Below are 3,389 nucleotides of genomic sequence, written 5' to 3'. Positions count from 1 at the left end.
CGTGACAGGGCATTGGATCATTTTCCCGAGAGATGACCGAAAGTAGCCATTGACAGTGGTGATGTATCACATAAAGCCAGCCATGGAAAGGAGTGAGACTGATTGGATGAAGATAGCAGGAAAGCAGAGGTTCAGAGGAACGAAAAGCATCTCCATTGGCTTATCTGAAATTTCTACCAATGATTTACATAAGTATCTCTATCCCTACTCTATTATTTTTTATTCGAAAACTCCATGATTATTTTATATCCGCCTGACTGAGATTTGCAAGGTGACCATAGCTTGCTTCATACCAACAATCTCCGTGGGATTCGACCCTTACTCACGTAAGGTATTACTTGGACGACCCAGTGCACTTGCTGGTTAGTTGTATCGAAGTTGTGAACCATGGTATTGGCACCATAATCTTGGCGCCATTGCCAGGGAAAGAAAGAGCCATGAATTTTACATAATTAAAGTGTAATCACGATTACGCGTACCAAGTTGCTCACATTGCCAGGGATTGTTCGAGCCTGGACATCACAATTTCGAGCACCACACAGCAAGAGCTGTGATTGATGTTGACAGAGGTGAATTAGTCCTTCAATTGAATAAGGACTCCCTTGTGTTTACAACTCGAGGTCATCCATCTGTAAACATAGAGAGGAAGCATAAAAAGCTTCTCTCACTGCAGAGTCAACCAGAGCCCCCACAGTCAAACTTTAAGTTTGGTGTTGGGAGGCCACAACCAAACTCTAACTTTGGTGTTGAACTCCCATATCTAAACTCTAAGTTTGGTGTTGGGGAGTCTCAACAATGCTCTGAACATCTGTGAGGCTCCATGAGAGTCCACTGTCAAGTTATTGACATTAAAGAAGCACTTGTTGGGAGGCAACCCAATTTTTATTTATCTAATTTTATTTTTCTTGTTCTTTCATGTTTTATTAGGTTCATAATCATGTGGAGTCACAAAATAAATATAAAAATTGAAAACGAAATCAAAAATAGCAGAAGAAAAATCACACCCTGGAGGAAGACCTTGCTGGCATTTAAACGCCAGTAAGAAGCATCTGGCTGGCGTTCAATGCCAGAACAGAGCATGGTTCTGGCACTGAACGCCCAAAATGGGCAGTATCTGGGCGTTTGAACGCCAGAATTGCACCCTGGAGAAGAGCTGGCGCTGAACGCCCAGAACAAGCATGGTTCTGGCGTTCAACGCCAAAAATGGGCAACAAATGGGCGTTCAACGCCCAGAACAAGCACCAATCTGGCACTGAACGCCCAGAGTTGTGTGTAAGGGCATTTTGCATGCATAATTTGGTGCAAGGTTATAAATCCTTGAACACCTCAGGATCTGTGGACCCCACAGGATCCCCACCTACCTCCACTCACTTCTTCTCACCCCTCTTTCACACAATCCCATAAACACTCTTCCCCAAAACTCTTCACCAATCACCTCAATCTCTCTTCCCTATCACCACTTCACCACTCACATCCATCCACTCTTCCCCATAAACCTACCTCATAAACCCCACCTACCTTCAAAATTCAAAATCAATTTCCCACCCAAAACCCACCCTTATGGCCGAAACCTTACCCCCCTTCCCTTCCCTATATATAGCCCTCCATTCCTCCTCATTTTCATACAACACAACCCTCTATTCCCCTTCTTGGCCGAACACCTCTCTCTCCCTCTCCTCCATTTCTTCTTCTTCTTCATCTCTTATTTCTTCTCTTGCTCGAGGGCGAGCAATATTTTTTACGTTTGGTGTGGTAAAAGCATAAGCCTTTTGTTTTTCCATTACCATTGATGGCACCTAAGACCGGAGAATCCTCTAGAAAAGAGAAAGGAAAGACAAAAGCTTCCACCTCCGAGTCATGGGAGATGGAAAGATTCATCTCCAAAGTTCATCAAGACCACTTCTATGATGTTGTGGTCAAGAAGAAGGTGATCCCCGAGGTCCCTTTCAAGCTCAAGAAGAATGAGTATCCGGATATCCGACATGAATTCCAAAGAAGAGGTTGGGAAGTTCTAACAAACCCTATCCAACAAGTCGGCATCCTAATGGTTCAAGAGTTCTATGCCAATGCATGGATCACTAGGAACCATGATCAAAGTAAGAACCCAAACCCAAAGAATTATATTACAATGGTTCGGGGGAAATACTTAGATTTTAGTCTGGAAAATGTGAGGTTGGCATTTAACTTGCCTATGATGCAAAGAGATGCACGCCCCTACACTAGAAGGGTCAACTTTAATCAAAGGTTGGACCAAGTCCTCATGGACATATGTATGGAAGGAGCTCAATCGAAGATTGACTCCAAAGGCAAGCCGGTTCAATTAAGAAGACTGGACCTCAAGCCTATGGCTAGAGGATGGTTGGAGTTCATCCAATGCTCCATCATCCCCACTAGCAACCGATCTGAAGTTACTGTGGATCGGGCCATCATGATCCATAGCATCATGATTGGAGAGGAAGTAGAAGTTCATGAAGTCATCTCCCTTGAACTCTACAAAATAGCTGAAAAGCCCTCTCCTGGGGCAAGGATAGCTTTTCCTCATCTTATTTGCCATCTATGTTACTCAGCTGGAGCTTCCATAGAAGGAGACATTCCCATTGAGGAAGAAAAGCCCATCACTAAGAAAAGGATGGAGCAAGCAAGAGAGCCCATTCATGGATCTCAAGAGACGCATGAAGCTCATCACCATGAGATCCCGAAAATATCTCAAATGCATTTTCCTCCACAAAACTATTGGGAGCAAATCAACACCTCCCTAGGAGAATTAAGTTCCAACATGGGACAATTAAGGGTGGAACATCAAGAGCACTCCATCATCCTTCATGAAATTAGAGAAAATCAAAAAGCAATGAGGGAGGAGCAACAAAGACAAGGAAGAGACATAGAAGAGCTCAAGGACATCATTGGTTCCTCAAGAAGGAAACGCCACCATCACTAAGGTGGACTCATTCCTTGTTCTTACATTCTCTATTTTTCGTTTTCTATGTTAAGTGCTTATCCATGTTTGTGTCTTCATTACATGATCATTAGTAGTTAGTAACCATGTCTTAACGGCTAAACCAAGCTGTCCCTAACCATGTGCTTGTGGCGTGTAGGTGTCAAGTGAAAACTTGAGACTGAGCGGTTAAAGTCAAGGTCCAAAGCAAAAAAAGAGTGTGATTAAGAACCCTGGACACCTCAAATTGGAGACTTTAGCAAAGCTGAGTCACAATCTAAAAAGGTTCACCCAATTATGTGTCTGTGGCATTTATGTATCCGGTGGTAATAATGGAACACAAAGTGTTTAGGGCCACGTCCAAGACTCATAAAATAGTTGTGTTCAAGAATCATCATACTGAACTAGGAGAATCAATAACACTATCTGAACTCTGAGTTCCTATAGATGCCAA

Source organism: Arachis ipaensis, chromosome B01 (assembly GCF_000816755.2).
Source record: "Arachis ipaensis cultivar K30076 chromosome B01, Araip1.1, whole genome shotgun sequence".
Taxonomy (NCBI): domain Eukaryota; kingdom Viridiplantae; phylum Streptophyta; class Magnoliopsida; order Fabales; family Fabaceae; genus Arachis; species Arachis ipaensis.
Note: the sequence above shows the minus strand (reverse complement) of the source record.